Source organism: Eretmochelys imbricata, chromosome 2 (assembly GCF_965152235.1).
Source record: "Eretmochelys imbricata isolate rEreImb1 chromosome 2, rEreImb1.hap1, whole genome shotgun sequence".
NCBI lineage: Eukaryota > Metazoa > Chordata > Testudines > Cheloniidae > Eretmochelys > Eretmochelys imbricata.
Genome location: NC_135573.1, coordinates 161,311,397 through 161,328,996, shown reverse-complemented (window position 1 = coordinate 161,328,996; position 17,600 = coordinate 161,311,397). Strand labels below are relative to the sequence as shown.

Sequence of the window (17,600 nt, the reverse complement as noted above, 5' to 3'; positions counted from 1 at the left end):
GGATGCAGTGACCCCAGGTGGTGCAGGCAGTTGCACCTTGTCTCCTTTATATCAGTAGGCTTGAAGCAACCCTAGGGAGATGATCTGTTGTTCAAGATGCAGCCGTATTTGCTCAGTTGCTTTTCTGAGCATAACCACACTTGAAATAGTTCCATTTACATGTACACAGTCTTCATGATCTCCATAAACTTGTATTGAAGTCATTCTATTGGCCCTGTATCATTCACCCAGTGAATGCAGCAGTGCATTCAAACCCAGAAGACGATAGGTGAACGTGGATAATGTGATTCCTGGAGGTCAGGCTGTTGAAATGGGATCCATAAATGTCTTTGCAGAGAGGATTGGGTGGCCGAGGGTCTCAAATGTTCTGCATTTAAGATGAAACCATTTTGCAACTAGAACTTTCCTCTTTATTACAAAAACCTTTAACAATCGGTGGGATTCTTCAGAGCCAATTTCTAAGCTAAGTGTAAGAGAATTCTGGAGTGTTTTTGTGTGTTTTCTTTTTGCACATTTTGCTGACTTTGAGGCTCTGATAATGTCTATCTACAAAATTTGAGGTGTCCTGGCTTATTTACAGTTTCATTATCTCAAGTCCACAGAATTTAATCCTTTAAGCACACTTTAGTGTGCGTGTGCGTATATATATATTCCAAGAATGAACACACGGTATTAGACAAAGAGATAAAGGTTCTGAGAGACTTATATGACACTAAAGGTTGGTTTCTGTCCTTTGAAGCATAGCTATGAGGCATAAGTTGCCATGAAACACTTTTCCCCCCCTTTATCTGCAAATTAGAAATACTACATTTTAAAGGTGTTACCCCCTAGACTTGCCTCTGGTACTCCTGTGAAAGTAACTTTTTTCAGGCAGGCACGTTATGTAAATAATTTGTACCTCTTGTAGACAAACTTTCTCAGGAAGGGATCCTACTCCTTGGATCACACAGAAAAGGATGGAGAATTTACAGCAAGAGGTTTTTGAGCAGTGGGCTGAAGTCCATAAGGAGGAAGTGCAAATGTCCATAGATGAAAAGCTTAAACTTTTAGACAATGAATCCTGCGCTGAAGCTTCATTACACCGGGGAATGGTCCTCAGGCTGTGTTATGCTAGCGTTGTGGGAAGCAACCTGCGACCTACACTCATCTTTGGTAGTTTTGTCTCAGTTATGTAACTGTGAAGGACTGGAAGCAAGCCAGGGGCACATCATGTCTGGTATGATGTGATAACTCTATATAGTTAAAAAATTTAGTTTTCAAAACCATGGCTTTACAGAGCTTATTCCCTGGAGAAGACTTATTGACTTTGATACTGTCAATGTGAATATGAAACTGGAAATGTTTCTGGAATATGAGTTCTTGAAGGCATAGTTTTGACTTAATAAAGTTGCCCATAAGGTCATAGATCTTGTTCTCTGGGTGTTTATTGATTTATTTTAAATAACAGAGACTGGGTCATCAGCAACATCCTAGAATTGTGGCGTTATCTTTTCGAAATCTTAGCCTTTCGGAGATGTCTGAATAAGAGTGAATTATTGAATGAAGGTCTCTAACAGGGCATAGACAGAATTACAAGAAATCCCATCCTCATGATGGACAAAACTGAAATGTAATTCTTTCCAAGATTGTTATGCCTCCCAAAATTCAATCGGCCAGTCATGCTTTTTAGTTTAACTACGGTGAACCTAAATGGATCAGAACAGCAAAACAATCCAGTTAGAGGTTTATAAAGACCACCCAGCCCTATTACTTTCTTGGGTTTAGTCATCAACCAACTTGCTGAAACAACTTCCTACTGACCATCCTTTCCAAGTCTTCATCCAGAGTTTCCTGGGTCTTAAAAGGTGTGGTAAGCACACACATGCTTCTTAAAGTTCCACTCATCACACTCCTAAACTTGAAGTGTTACAAAATCACCGGCTTTACATTCCCTCCTTAAGCTATACAAGGGAGCGGACTGGGGGAGCAGTTCTTTAAAACATGCTTTGTTACATTATTTAAAAAGCAATCAAGCCTATTCACAGTGGGTAAGGAAACCTTGATGAACCTATGTTAGCACCATTCTTAAAAACAGTTCTAATTAGGGCATGAAGAAAAAGAGTACTTGTGGCACCTTAGAGACTAACCAATTTATTTGAGCATGAGCTTTCGTGAGCTACAGCTCACTTCATCGGATGTTTCCACGGTATGCATCCGATGAAGTGAGCTGTAGCTCACGAAAGCTCATGCTCAAATAAATTGGTTAGTCTCTAAGGTGCCACAAGTACTCCTTTTCTTTTTGCGAATACAGACTAACACGGCTGAAACCTGTAATTAGGGCATGGCTACACTTGCGAATTAGAGCACATTAAAGCAGCCCAGTGCGCCCTAACTCATGACGCTTCCACACTGGCAAGGCACGCAGAGCGCTCTGACTCCGCGGCTACAGCGCTGCTGGTTCTCCACCTCGGCGAGTGGAATAACATTTGATGTGCCCCCGCTGGAGCTCCGTGGCGACAATGTGGATGCCCTGGTCTGTTAGTGCGCTCTGATCAGCCTCCAGAAGTGTCCCACAATGCCTGTTCTAGCCACTCTGGTCATCACTTTGAACTCTACTGCCCTGCCCTCAGGTGACCAACCGTCAGACCCGCCCTTTAAATTCTCTGGGAATTTTGAAAATCCCTGCCTGTTTGCTCAGCCAGGCGTGGAGTGCTCTCAGCGAATCTTTCCAGGTGACCATGCCTCCATGCGCCAGGCGATCCCCAGTATGAAGCAATGGCAAGGTGCTGGACCTCATCAGTGTCTGGGGGGAAGGAAGCTGTCCAGTCCCAGCTGTGCTCCAGCTGTAGGAATTACGATACCTTCAGGCAGATATTAAGGGACATGATGGAAACGGGCCATGACCGGGACACACTGCAGTGCAGGATTAAAGTGAAGGAGCTGCGAAATGACTATCACAAAGCCTGTGAGGCAAACAGCCGCTCCCTGCGACCTGTCGTTTCTACAAAGAGCCGGACACGATACTTGGGGGCGACCCCACCTCCACTCCGAGTACTACCATGGAGACTTCAGAGCCCAGTTCAACAAGGCAGGAGAAGGAGGAGCAAAGCAGGAGCGAGGGGTGCTGAGGCGGAGGAAGACACCCAGAGTCCTAGATGCATGCGGCCAGGAGCTGTTCTCAAGCGCGGAGGTAGGTAGCCAGTCATGGTGGCCAGTGCTTGGGGAGGGACAAACACCAGAGGGGGTTCCTGGTAAGCGGCTTTTATTTTGGGAAGTTATTCGGTGCGGGCTCTTGGGGTGAGGAGGGTTAGAACTGCATGCATGTCTAGATGCGGAATAGGGCGTTGATGTCCTCTCTTGCATCACAGTAATCAGCCTCAGTGATCTCTTCAAAGGTCTCATCCAGAACTTGGGCAATGCGCTTGCGCAGGGTTCTTGGGAGAGCCACTGTGGTTCTTGTCCCAGTCAGGCTAACTTGTCCGTGCCACTATGCGTGAGGGGCAGGAGACCATTGCTGCACACAGGCAAGCTGCATATGGGCCAAGGCAGAAGCCACATTAAAGTAGAAGACCCTGGTCTTGCTTCCCAGGTCACCCTCAGCAGCGAGACATCTTCCAGGACGAACTGGAAAATGTGGGGACAGTGTTCAGTACAGGGGGCCCTTGCAGCTGTTGGCTCTCCCGAAGGCACAGAAACCCAGAGGACAGTACAGCCGTGAAACAATCAGTCACGCTTGACTCTGTGCTTATGCACCATTTTGGGGCTTCCATGGGTTATGTGCACTCGCTTAGGGCCGGGCAAATTATGCTATTGTGTAGACTGTGCTTGCCCTCCTTAAGTACGGGGGAATCATTTCTCTGTCTGGTGTGAACAATGCTGCCTCTGTTAAGTTGCATTTTGCCTTTACAGATGCAACCTTGAGATATCAGCCATCCGTGTTATCACTGCTGAGAGACTGCAAAGACTCAGGACAAGGCCACATAGAAGCAAAGACGACATGCTGCATGAATTAATGCAGCAGTCACTTAATGAGAATCTAAAAGTGCAGGAATGGAGGGAGAGTGAAAGGAGGATCCGCCAGCAGAATTAGGAATGCCAGCACCAAAGCATGGAGCTCCAGCAGAAAAGCAGAGATCAGCGGATAAGCATCATGGAGCACCAAGCGGACTCAATCCAGGTGGTCGTAGCCATGCAGGCAGAGCAATACTGCGCCTGTCTCCCCCCCCCACCCCCCCCGTCTAGTCCCCCCCCAGCCCTTGTCCCAAAACTCTTTCCTTTGTGCCCCTGTGTCACCTGCAACCCACTTACCGCAACATCCGGGTTCTTATCACCACCAGCTGCCTCCAACACCTGTAGATTCACCATCCAGCCCTGAAAACTATGACTCTTACCCACTGCACTCAACCCCCATCACCATGCAGTACAGCCATCGTGAAGTGCAGCACTCATTGCACAGCACTCCAGACAGGAAGGCTGAGTACGATAACAGGACATACGCAAATCTGTGATTGTACCATTCCCCACCCCACCCCCTTGCCCTTTCTGTTTCCCAAGCAGTTGTGTTTCTTTTTGATAAATGAATTTTCTTTTCAATAAATGGATATTTTTGGCTTTGAAAACATTCTTTATTATTTCATAAAGTAAAAGATACCTTAGCTCAGGAAAGCAACAGCTACTGCAAGTCAGCGTAGCAAACACAGATTCTTGCTAACATTGGAACCACTGCACTTCACTCCCGTGCAGGGCACCACACATTACTGGTGGCTTTCAGCCTCAAATTGCTTCCTCAAGGCATCCCTAATCCTTGCAGCGCTGCACTGGGCCCCTCTAATAGCCCTGCTCTCTGGCTGTTCAAATTCAGCCTCCAGGGGTTGAACCTCTGAGGTATGTGCCTGAGTGAAGCTTTCACCCTTCCCTTCACAAACGTTATGGAAGGTACAGCATGCAGATGTAACTGCGGGGATGCTGTCATTGGCCAGGTCCAGCTTCCCATACAGAGAGCGCCAGTGGCCCTTTAAATGGCCAAAAGCACACTCCACAATCACTCTGCACCGGCTCAGCTGGTTGTTGAACCACTCCTTGCTGCTGTCAAGGTTCCCTGTGTAGGGTTTCATAAGCCACGGCATTAAAGGGTAAGTGGGGTCTTCAAGGATCACAACGGGCATTATGGTGATCTTCTGGTCTGGGAAAAAAGTCCCGGCTTGCAGCTTCCTGAACAGGCCAGTATTCCAAAAGATACGTGCATCATGCACCTTTCCGGGCCAGCCTGCGTTAATATCAGTGAAACACCCACAGTGATCCACAAGCGCCTGGAGACCCACAGAGAAATACCCCTTCCAGTTAATGTACTCGGAGGCTAGGTGGACTGGTGCCAGAATTGGAATATGCATGCCATCTATCGCCCCTCTGCAGTTAGGGAAACCCACTTGTGCAAAGCCAGCCACAATGTCATGCATGTTACCCAGAGTCACGGTTCTTCTGAGCAGGATGCAATTAATGGCCCTACAAACTTGCATCAAAACGATTCCAGTGGTAGACTTTCCCACTCCAAACTGGTTAGCGACCAATCAGTAGCTGTCTGGAGTTGCCAGCTTCTAGATTGCAATAGCCACCTGCTTCTCCACTGGCAGGGTAGCTCTCAATCTTGTGTCCTTGCGCCACAGGGTGGGGGTGAGCTCCTCACACAGTCCCATGAAAGTGGCTTTTCTCATCTGAAAGTTCTTCAGCCACTGCTCGTCATCCCAGACTTGCATGATGATGTGATCCCATCACTCAGTGCTTGTTTCCCGAGCCCAAAAGTGGTGTTCCACGGTGGTGAGCATGTCCGTGAATGCCACAAGCAATCTCGTGTTGTATGTGTTACTCAAGTCGATATAATCATCGAGTCCTCACTGTCAGTTTGGATCTTAAGGAGTAACTTGACTGCCAAACGTGACATGCTAGCGAGACTCGTCAGCATACTCCTCAGCAGTTCGGGCGCCATTCCCGCAGACCAAAAGGGAAGACAGAAGGTGCAACACAGAAAACATTGAAAGATGGCGCCAAGTGTGGACGGAAGCACAGGGATTGCTGGGATGCAAACTGATGCATCACGGGGCGTTGGGACAGGACCCAGAATGCCCTGCACCCCCTGCCCAGAAGCCACCGCACCAGAATGGGAAGAGGTGCTCTGTGGGATAGCTGCCCATAATGCACCGCTCCCAATGCTACTGCAAGTGCCGCAAATGTGACTACACCAGTGCGCTGTCAGCTGTCAGTGTGGACAGACTGCAGCGCTTTCCCTACTGCACACTCCGAAGGCTGGTTTAACTCAAAGCGCTCTACAACTGCAAGTGTAGCCATGCCCTTAGTGTGGTTAGCACTACTCGTACAGAAAAGCCTATATGATTACATGACATCTGCTATCACTCATTACAGCGGGCATCAGATCTGTCAGTCTCAGCAGACATTGTAACCAGTATCCCTTGCTGGAAATGGAACTACCAGCTCCTGGAGCCAGCTTAGAAATCTCTCCCTTCCCCATGACTGCCTTTTACCACATCTGTGTAGAGGATCCTGCAGCTGATTGAAAATTAGAACCACCAAATTACTTTCACCAGTTTTCCCTCTTTTCAAAATGAATTTGCTGGAGAAGAACTTGCCAGGAACTACTGATTAGCAGTGGCAGGGATTTTGTGGTACAGGCATCCATTTGAGCGAAGGCAAGGTTTCAGCTACAGTAAATGGGGCTGATAAGAAAGGCTGCCCTAATCTGTTTGTAGTAAAAAGTACAAATACTTATGCTGAAGCCAGAAAAAAGTCGAACACGGGAAGCTGGAATGTTTTGCTTTAGTGAGGGGGTCAATATAGTTGGTGTTTCAGAAACGATGTACACAACGGGAAATGGTGATCTCTGGATTCAGAATCTAGGCTAGCTCTTACGAAGTTGCCCTACACATGAAAGAGACCATAAGATAATATAGAATGTTCATTTCATGGGGGAGATGACCAGGGAGTAGAATGGGCTTATCATGGGTGAAAGAAATACAGACAGGTATAAGGTGGTACTGAAGGCCCCTAAAACAGCACACACGAGAACATAAGTGGGCCAGATGTGTTGGACGTGGAAATGTGGCTTTATGCCATTTGTGTGGCTGTCTTGATCCTGGGTGGAGGATGCTCTAGAGCAGTGTTTCTCAATCTTTTTTGATGCCCGGGACTGGCTTGCTGCCTTCCTAAACTGTGTCAGAGAGATCTCAGGGGCTGGTGCCGGTCCACAGACCGGTCACTGAGAAACAGCGCTCTAGGTAGCACCTGGCTGCTTACAGATACAAGGAGCTGCTCTAGCACCTGTGCTCCAGCCACATGTTCTTTTCCCTAGCCATGTCCTGTAAGCCAGAGGCAGGAAAAAGTGTGGCAGAGAATCCCTATACTGGCTCTCGTCACCAGGGGAACTCCCCACTTCTCAAGGGACCATAAGCACAGAGTGGTGCAAAGGGGCCAAAGTGGGACTGAGAACCTGGCCTGGTATGTTAACAGGCAAAAGAAACGGTGAAACCTGCCCTTTCAATTTTGTTCTGTGTGTGTACAGCACCTAGCACTTGGTCCATGACTAGGGCTCCTAGGTGCCACAATAATATGAATAAATAATAATAATATAGAGTGATTTTCACTTGCCGTCTGACCCAATTAATATTTAATTATACAATTATTTAAATAAAATGAAAGGGCTTTAACAAAAGAGATTGAAAGCGTCCTATACCAGTGTGTCCCATAGTCCAGCAGTTGGAGCACTCTGCTGAGAGGTGGGAGATCCATGTTCATATCCCTTCTCCTCACCAGGCAGAGTGAGGAACTGAACCAGTATCTCCCACATCCAAGGAACCATTACAAAAAGATTATAAGGGAGTTGTCCTGCTCCCAGCGGTGTGCGTGGAGTTAGGTGCCTGCCTAATTCATTCTTGCAAGCAACAGTTTAGTCTTCTCAACTGCCTGACTGCAGGAGAGGGTTCCTGGCGGTGGATTGCAGAGGTAGATGCCTCCTAACAGGCTGGATTCAGGCACCTAACTCTGTGAGAGGGGCAGGCTTATGGACCTGAGGCGCCTAACCCAAGCATTGTGGATCACAGTATTTTTCCTAGGTGCCTAAGGTGCTGGAGTAGGGGAGTCATCACCGTGCAATTTGTTTTGATATCGCCGTGGGGTGCGGCTTGAAGGAAAAGAGAGTGGTGACTTTTAGTGGGGCAGTGTTTGAAACAATGAGGAAAATGGCTCATGTGCAGGCTCAGCAATTATGCCATCAAAGGATCTATTGGAATGAATTAGAAGAATGCCAGGTCACTTGTCTGTGCAGTCTGCTCCCAGAGCTTTCCATCCCTCAATCGTGACGCCTCCGTCACTCCCGTTCTCCAACTCATTTCTGCCCTCCTTGTCTTATGCAAACCAGTTTCCCCTACCTACAGCCACCCCATTCATTAATTTCTGCCCACACTGCTAGTCCCTCCTTCCTCTCTTCTGGCCCTTCCCACAAAAGGCCAACACTCATTCCTGGCTTCTCCCTTCACTTTTGCCTTCCTCTGCCCAGCTTTACACTCTCAACACATGCCCCATCTCATCAGCCACCCCCCTCTTGCTTTGAGAGGATCAGGAAGGGAGGTGCTCATGGACGGGAGCCAGAGGTATATTCTATATGTCTTCCCACAGGCCTAGATGTGGGGGAGTCACATGAATCTCTTCTCCCACCCCTCTCAACCACAGGTCTAGGAAACTAAAGATAATAGGAGCAAAGAAGGAAATAGGCATGAACCTCTGCTCAGAGAACTGATGGATCTTGTCCAGCTCCACTAGCAGTTACAGGGCTTCTTTAGGTGAAAAAGTAAATCAGCTTTTTTTCCAAAATCCTATTTACTAAAATTTAGTTTAATTATAAATTATGCTTTTATATGTGAAATAAGAAGCTGGCTTCAAAGTAACCCATTTACAGCTTCTGGCAGTGCTGGTATACATTGGTGCCCCCCTAAGCCAGGGTCACACAAAGTGTCTTTCCACTCCCAGGTTTTGAGTCTTTCCCTCTCAGTTGCTAACTCAGAATAACACCACTACTGCTTTTCTGGCTGACAGAGCTGAAAATTAAACTCACTTTTCAGCTCTAGCAGGTTACCCACCTGACTCCAAAGCTGTCTGTCAAGCTTTTATATTCTTTTCATTGGCAAAAGAAATTCCTAATAGTGAATTTTAAGGCCACTAAATGTACAACTGGCATCGTCATGCTGGGTTCTCAGCCTTTAAACACTGTGGGATTAACTGTTACTCTGATCAGAGACAGCAAAATAGACACACAAAGGTTTCCAGTTTCTGCTCACAAAAGCGCATTTTTCAGTACAGATGGGAGCAGGGAGGTCAGGAATTGTGGGATAAGTGCCAGCTGTAGACCTAAGAGCCTTAGAAGTCTGCCTATGAAATATTTTCTCACTCAAAAGGATGGTTTGGATTGGACAAAGCCTCTCGATATCTGTGAAGGCTGGGCCACTGATGACCATGCCCTTCTTCCATGTTCAGCAGCGAGTCAGGGGAAGGATTGTAGCCCTATAGCAAATGAATTTTCCAGCACAGGAAACTCCAGAGGAGTCAATTAGCTAGAGTGGTTACCTACAAAAAGGATGGAAAACCTCAAAAGAAAGTACTGAGTGAACTTGTTCAATTGCCTTTAACCACAAAGCTGGATTACTTATTCTTTTATTGGCAAACAGCTTCCCAAACCTTCCCTACATCACTGTACTGCTTTCCCCACAATCCCCTAGAAAAATGGAAAAATAGATGATTGGAGTACCCTTTATTTATTTATAAGATGCTTAGGCAGTTTACTGGAACAGCATCTGTAAATTAAGTCAGCTGACCAAAACCACAATTGGGGGGACCCAGCCCATATTAAAACAGAGGAAAATTCTAGAGGATGGTGGTTTTGATGAGTTATAGCTTTCCATTGGCCATTTCTTTCAAGGCAGACAAAGAGCTACAGTTTTAGCTGAAACAGCTCCAATTAATGCTACCTCATGTCTGAGAGATTTTGGCTTAGCAGCGAGAATCACAAGTATGACCTATTGTGGCTTTTACCTCATGTAAGTTGACCCAGTGCAATTGTTTCTTTCCAGTAAGCTTTCCATCTGTATCCACATCTCACCATTCACATCAGTCCTTGTTTTGTACTATTTAAATCAAACTCAAAACCCACACAAGAAGTCTAAGCAATGCAGATTTGTTATTTGAACAAACTATTTCTCCTTGCTGCCTTTCATGGATTTATTCGCTAAACAAATTTCTACAAGTCCAGAACACCTTAACATATACCAGCCTCTGAATGAAGTCTGGGAAGAGGATCCTGAGGTATATCTTTTAGTTTGAGCTTAAAAATTAAATACTTCAGCAAGTGAAAGAATGGCATGACACTTTGATTGATATCAGTCATATTAACAGCTGTGAAGCTTTGGGACTTAGCTGGGGAAGGATGGGCTGCAATCTATTAGTTTTTTATTTGTCCATTCATAGTTGCTAAGGATTTAATGGCAATTGAAATGATTTTCAGATAATGTTGGAGTACTGAATAATAGCTTGATTGAAAGTAGCTATTCAGTGTCAACAGGATAATTGTGCAGTGGATGATTTAGAAGTGAGAGGAAATTCAGACCACACAACACAGGGAGTAACACAGAGAGTAAACTCAATGTGCTTTCTTCACGTCCCACATTTTTCCTCTCCATGCCCAACTTTTCTGCTGGTTTCTGACTCTGAAAAATGCTCATTAACAAGTACATTGTTTTTGTTGTTGGGCACAAGAGCAAACTATCCCACTGTGTAGGAATGATAGGAAATATGGCAAGAGACCACCCTGGCTTAACCAGGAGATTTTTAATGACGTGAAACCCAAAAAAGAGTTTTACAAAAAGAGGAAACTAGGTCAAAACACAAAGGATGAATATAAACAAATAACACAAGTATGTAGGGACAAAATTAGAAATGTCAAGGAACAAAATGAGATTAAACTAGCTCGAGGCATAAAGGGTAACAAGAAAACATTCTACAAATACATTAGAAGCAAGAGAAAGACCAAGGACAGGGTAGGCCCTTTATTCAATGAGGGGGAGGAGGGAACAATAATGGAAATGTGGAAATTTCAGAGGTGCTTAATGATGTCTTTGTTTTGCTTTCACCAAGAAGGTTGGTGGCAATGGGATGTCTAACATAGTGAATGCCAGTGAAAATGAGATAGGATCAGAGGCTGAAATAGGGAAAGAACAAGTTAAAAATTACTTATACAAGTTAGATGTCTTCAAGTCACCAGGGACTGATGAAATGCATCGTAGAATACTCAAGGAGCTGACTGAGGAGATATCTGAGCCATTAGTGATTATTTTCGAAAAGTCATGGAAGACAGGAGAGATTGCAGAAGACTGGAAAAGGGCAAATTTCCATCTATAAAAAAGGAAATAAGGACAACCTGGGGAATTACAGACCAGTCAGCTTAACTTCGGTACCCAGAAGGATAATGGAGCAAATAATTAAGCAATCAATTTGAAAACATCTAGAACAGGGGTTCTCAAACTTCATTGCACCATGACCCGCTTCTGACAACAAAAATTACTGCACGACCCCAGAAGGGGGGACCGAAGCCTGAGCCCACCAGAGCCCCGCCACCCAAGCCAAAGCCCAAGCCCCGCCGCTGATGTTCCCTGTAACCTGAGCCCCATGCAAGTCTAAGCTAGCCCTGTCAACCTCTTTAAAACGGGATCATGACCTACTTTGGGATCCCAAACCACAGTTTGGGAATCCCTGATCTAGAAGATAATAAGGTGATAAGTAACAGTCAGCATGGATTTGTCAAGAACAAATCATGTCAAACCAACCTGATAGCTTTCTTTAACAGTGTAACATAAGCTTTGTGGATGGGGGGAAGCAGTAGATGTGCTATATATTCACTTTAGTAAAGCTTTTGATACTGTCTTGCATGATCTTCTCATAAACAAACGAGGGAAATAAAACCTAGATGGAGCTACTATAAAGTGGGTGCATAACTGATTGGAAAAGCATTCCCAGAAAGTAGTTATCAGTGGTTCATGGTTAAGCTGGAAGGGCATATTGTGTAAGATCCCACAAGGCTCAGTTCTGGGTCTGGTTCTGTTCAATATCTTAATCAGTTATTTAGATAATGGCATAGAGAGTACACTTATAAAGTTTGCGGACGATAGCAAGCTGGGAGGGGTTGCAAGTGCTTTGGAGGATAGGGTTATAATTCAAAATGATCTGGACAAACTGGAAAAATGGTCTGAAGTAAATAGCATGAAATTCAATAAGGACAAATGCAAAGTACTTCATTTAGGAAGGAACAATCAGTTGCACACATACAAAATGGGAAATGATTGCCTAGGAAGAAGTACTGTGGAAATGGATCTGGAGGTCATAGTGGATCACAGGCTAGATATGAGTCAACAGTGTAACACTGTTGTAAAAAAAAGCAAACATCATTCTAGACTGTATCAGCAGGAGTGTTGTAAGCAAGACATGAAAAGTAATTCTTTCGCTCTAGTCCGCGTTGTTACTCAGCTAGAGTATTGTGTCCAGTTCTGGGTGCCACATTTCAGGAAAGATGTGGACAAATTGGAGAAAGCCCAGAGAAGGGCAACAAAAATGATTAAAGAAAACATGACCTGTGAGGGAAGATTGAAAAAAAAATCTTTTTTTTTTTTTTAGTCTGGAAAAGAGGAGACTGAGAGGGGACATGACAACAGTTTTCAAGTACATAAAAGGTTGTTACAAGCAGAAGGGAGAAAAATTGTTCTCTTTAACCTCTGAGGGTAAGACAAGAAGCTAAGGGCTTAAATTGCAGTGAGGGCAGTTTAAGTTGGAAAAACTTCCTGTCAGTGTGGTTAAACACTGTAATAAATTGCCTAGGGAGGTTGTGGAATCTCCATCTGTCAAGGTTCCTTCCCCACTCTGAACTCTAGGGTACAGATGTGGGGACCTGCATGAAAGACCCCCTAAGCTTATTCTTACCAGCTTAGGTTAAAAACTTCCCCAAGGTACAAACTTTGCCTTGTCTTTGAACAGTATGCTGCCACCACCAAGCGTTTTAAACAAAGAACAGGGAAAGAGACCAACTGGAGACGTCTTCCCCCAAAATATCCCCCCAAGACCTACACCCCCTTTTCTGGGGAAGGCTTGATAAGAATCCTCACCAATTGGTACAGGTGAACACAGACCCAAACCCTTGGATCTTAAGACCAATGAAAAATCAAGCAGATTCTTAAAAGAAGAATTTTAATTAAAGAAAAGGTAAAAGAATCACCTCTGTAAAATCAGGATAGTAAATACCTTACAGGGTAATCAGATTCAAAACAGAGAATCCCTCTAGGCAAAACCTTAAGTTACAAAAAGACAAAAAAACAAGAATATACATTCCATCTAGCACAGATTATTTTACCAGCCATTAAACAAAAGGAAATCTAATGCATTTTCTAGCTACATTACTTACTAACTTAACAGGAGTTGGCAGGCTGATCTGTTCCCAGCAAAAGCATCACACAGACAGACAGAACCATTTGTCGTTCCCCCCGCCCCGTCCAGATTTGAAAGTATCTTGTCCCCTCATTGGTCATTTTGGGTCAGGTGCCAACGAGGTTACCTTAGCTTCTTAACCCTTTACAGGTGAAAGGGTCTTGTCTCTGGCCAGGAAGGATTTTATAACACTGTATACAGAAAGGTGATTACCCTTCCCTTTATATTTATGACACCATCATTGGAGATTTTTAAGATCAGGTTAGAGAAACATCTCTCAAGGATGGTCTAGATAATATTTAGTCCTGCCATACGTGCAGGGGACTGGACTAGAAGACCTCTTGAGGTCCCTTCCAGGCCTATGATTCTAAGATACATCTGGGGTATAGCAGATGTAACTGTCCTTGCGTCACTAGAAAGTCCAAGGTGAGATCTCTAGGGAGGGGTTTTGAACAACAGCTGGGTCCAGTGTTACACAGGCTGATAAATCCAGGAGCAACTCCAACACAGCTTCTCGCAAACTAAAAGCACAGAATGTAATAAGTTTATTATTAGGAGTCTGGTGGAACCTTAAAGACTAACAGATTTATTTGGGCATAAGCTTTCGTGGGTAAAAAGAAGTTTATTATTGTCCTTTTTAAAAGGATGAGGCCCAAGTATCTGGGGTGATACCCAGAGTCCATGATGAGCATTACCTGTAATACTTCTCATCCTCATCTGCTTCTGAATTATATTTGAAATCAGCTTTTGTACACTTGCCTGGTGAGATTCAGGTGATGGATCAAGCTTCTCACAATTATGTATAGCCTTCAGAGCTCCTGTCAAATGAACTACATAAATAATTTTGAGAATTGCTGTTCAAATGAAAATTCTGAGACAATGTTTCATTGGCTATTGTCAGACCACTCATTAAAACCAAAGCTCTGACACTGGAAGAAGTAAATTTGATTACTGGTGCCTCAGCTGGATTTTTGATGCTCGTGTGAATGTACCAATGGGTAGAATGCATGGTCAGGTGACCACCAGCATCTTTGCTACACATCTAGCATAGTTGTGGGAATTGCTATGATTAATATTAGATTTCTTCTTGCTCTGCATGGGTAAGTATTAAGCCCACTGGGAGGTGGATTTCTCTTCCTGGGCCAATTAAAAAGGTGTGAATCAGTACTGGAGTGCACACTCTACTATTGCGGACAATATTTGACTTAGAAGGTCATCCCTCTTACTGGCTGTAGCACAGAGAAATTTAGCAAGCTAGTCTTTGAGAGTCCAATTAAATTACCCAATTGTCCAGTTCTGGATGAGAGATCACACCAATTTGTGTTCGTAAGCAAGTCAGTCTAAGAGATGTCACTAAATCAGACTCAAATTCCCTTTTTGCTCAGCGAAAGATAGCCACCTGGTAGTATGTCTATAACAAATGCCTGGCAATTGTTGAACCTCTCTGGTCCTTCACAGCATATACTGTGAGCTGGCATACTAAGTAGTCTTGATCTAGTGAAGCTGTTATTGTTTGTTAGTAATATGCTTTTTCAGAAACTGGAAAAGAATACTACTGAGAAGTAGGGCCAGACTGGTCTCTGTGCATGTGGAGTGATGGCACAAAGAGCTCTGGCTTCAGGAAAAGGCCAAGGGCCATGTCAGTCCTGCATGCAGGAAAGTGTAGACTTTGCACGCCCAGGATGCAAATCACCCCAAAAGGCTCAGAGAGGAGGTGGTGGGATGTGGAGAAAGGAGCAGACTGCACTGTACCAAACTGACTGTACAACCTGGGCATTCCCTCTGCACACTGGGAAGCTTGGCGAGGGACTGCACTTCCTAAAGTACAGTCCCTCTGGTGAGCCCCTCCCCCCACCCCACTCCTGCACAGTGAGCCTGCATCTCCTCCAAATTCAGGTCAGTGCTTAAAAGCCACGATCCAGCCCTTAGCGGGAACTGGTTTCGAAGAACACACTTACTGGCCAGATTGATGGCATGGCAAAAAGCACACTGGGACTAATCCTTTATTCCTTACACACAAAAACCTCTCATTGACTTCCACAGGAATGTAGGATTGGGCCTCATGACCCTGGTGACCTGCATCTGAAGAGGTTACGTGGCTGAAGTACCAGAACAGGAGGCTGGTGAAGGGTTAGGTTTGTCTCTATTAGAGAGCTGAACCTTGTATATAAAACCAGTTCACGCAGAAATGGTTCAACAAGCCCACGCAAGCCCTGCTGAATCAGTGCAAGTTTTGCCCCATGCCCACACCAGTACTCACCTGAACAGATCTGGTGGCAGTGCCCTCTGGGTAATTATCTACAGTTTCCAGATTGTGCAAGGCCACAGAGCAGCAGTGAGAGGATAAGTTGAACCATTTCAGCTTGTCAGTGTCCTCAGTGGCACTGAACTGGTTACATTTCTAAGAGCTTATTACATTTACTGAAAAAGTATTTTGTCCTAATTGGCTATTAGGACATTTGGGTGTTGGCATGTGGATGCAACACGTTTTGCTTCTCTAACACAGACCACGCCTCAGTGAGAAAATGACACACATTATTAAAATAAGACTTTTTTTAAAAAAAGACTTTTTCAACCAAAAGGCTCCAAACCGCCTGGGGGAGGCAGGGGGCAGGGAGTTCCCTCCAGACCCCACTTCCAGTCATTTGTAAGTTCCTCCCAGAGGCGACAGTTCATCGCACAGGAGGGGTTCTCTGACTAAAACACACAAAAGCAAGGTCTCCTCCCCTCTCTTTCGCTTATGAGAGGGGCGACTCTGTATGAAAACAAAGAAAGGCAAAGGTGGCCTGGCTATCAGGCAGTCTTCCCGGATTCCGCCCTTTGAGCTTAATCTATCAGCACATTTATTGTCTTTAATGGTGTCTACCTCCAGCCCCTCCTCTTGAAGCATATTGCAGTGCAGCTGGGCCCTGTGGCTTCTGAAGCAGAGAGGCCTGCTGCTATCACCCTCTCTGCTGGCCTGTCTCTGTTGTCAGCAGTTTCTGAGGCAGAGCAGTCCTTCTCCTCACCTGTGGCAAGTTTCCCCTTTTAAGCCCCCCCCAGGCAAAACAAGCTTTGCAGGTGTGCCTTGTTAGAGCTGAACAGGCCCAGAAGAGCTCGTTAGTCTCCTGTCCACCAGAGAGAGGGCATCTCCCTTCACACCTCCCCACAACACAGGGGTGGAATCAAATGTGACATTGTAGACAATGGAATTACAGAAGTAAACACCACATTTGGAAAAAGTCTCAGCCAGAGACGACTCAAACCTGCTGACACTGAGGGGGAGCACCATGTAGAGGGGGAGACATGTGACCGACCCACGTGTCACCTCTGGGAGGAACTTCCAGCCCCACGTCCCTGGGCCAAGGCAGCCAATCCCCCCGGCTCCTGGGGGGCTGGGGCCACAGCCTAGAGAGACTCACAGCACCACAGTGTCTCTCTGGAGCTCCCATGCCCTTGTGGACACCTTGCGGGGCGCAGGCAATGCCCCTACCTCTGGCTGAGCACAGACGCCTTGCCCAGTGACCCCCCACCCTGTCCAGGGCTGCCGCGAGAGGATTTTGGTACGATTTTTAATTTTATATAGTTTAAAGATCCCAAAGTAATGTTAAATAGAAGGCCAAACTGCTCAGCACGTCCTGGGACAGAGAGTCTGTTCTCAGAAGAGATAAGACTTTGCAAAAACAACTGTTCCTCGGAACAGCATACAGAGACTCCTACTCTTCTCTCTTTCTTTATCTTGCTTGTTATGTGTGTCATATGGTAACGGGCTTAAGCAGTTTCGCTACACCCTAAGAGTTGGTAGAGTCAGAAGAGATATATGTTAAAATAAAGCTCGAAAATGCATGTGAATGGATGTTGTGTGTAAATAGAAGACGAATGGTTAGGAGTGCCAGCCTAAGAGTTACCACTTCAGTGTCGATTGCTGAAGAATGCGCTAAGTGGAGATAACCGGATGACCCCCGGAGGGCAGACTGGAATCCACCCAACAGCCTCAAGGATGGAAAAACTGAAGAACAAGATAACATCTGGCAGCATGGAACCATCAGCGATGTGCCATCTGCTGATTGATTCAGCAACAGCATGATAAAGCCACCTCCATAGACTAGCATAGG

At 45.4% G+C, this 17,600-nt stretch overlaps 1 long non-coding RNA gene across 2 annotated transcripts in view; it reads right to left on the bottom strand.

Moving 5' to 3' along the window:
• The window catches only part of LOC144261410 (uncharacterized), a 72,274-nt gene extending 67,850 nt beyond the window's left edge, over positions 1-4,424 (bottom strand). The window contains exon 1 of one of the 2 annotated variants that reach the window (XR_013345261.1): positions 4,288-4,424. This is a non-coding gene — a long non-coding RNA (uncharacterized LOC144261410). Of the gene's footprint in view, positions 1-898; positions 1,005-4,287 lie in introns of those variants that run through there. The other variant, XR_013345262.1, reaches the window with a different exon arrangement.
• Positions 4,425-17,600: the final 13,176 nt, after the last annotated feature.